The following is a 635-nucleotide window of genomic DNA, read 5'->3' on the forward strand; positions in this document are numbered from 1 at the left end:
AGCTCCCGGGGGCCTGGGGGGAGGAAAGTGGAGCCAGTACAGCTGCCCACCCCCAGGCCTTTGCTGAATGTGGGCAAGTGACCAGCACAGGTCCCTGGGGCCTACAAGGGACATGGCAAGAGAACGCCCACCCCAGGTCATCCACACCCACCAGCCTCCAGCCTTTCAGACACTGTTCCTGGCACTCATGGCCTCCAGGGCCTCAGCGCAGATCGCAGAGCTGGTCCTGGTGCGGGCCCGTGGCCTCCCCAAGCTGAGCCTGGGCGGGGAGTACCCTAGGAGCAGTGTCCCTTGCAGAAGGGCTTGGAGTGGCCCCTGACACCTCAGCTGGCTCCTGTGCCAGCCAGATTCTCAGCAGGAAGAGTGGACAGACCTCCTTAGGACCCCGCCAGCTCCCCAGCTTCTCCAGGGATGGGTAGTCCTGAAAGTGTGCGCACAGAACTTCTCTGGGGTCCCAGGCAGGGCCAACGTCCGCCCCCGACAAGACAAGCAGGGCTTGGTGGGGTGGGCAGGCTACAGGATAGTTGGGGTTGTGGCCCTGGCCCCGGGCAAAGTCCAGCCAAACCATCCGTGGACAGAGGTAAGGGAACAGGAACACTGTACGGGCCAGAGAGGGAGTGAGCCAGGAGCCCACG

This window comes from Bos javanicus, chromosome 16 (genome assembly GCF_032452875.1).
Source record: "Bos javanicus breed banteng chromosome 16, ARS-OSU_banteng_1.0, whole genome shotgun sequence".
Classification (NCBI taxonomy): Eukaryota; Metazoa; Chordata; class Mammalia; order Artiodactyla; family Bovidae; genus Bos; species Bos javanicus.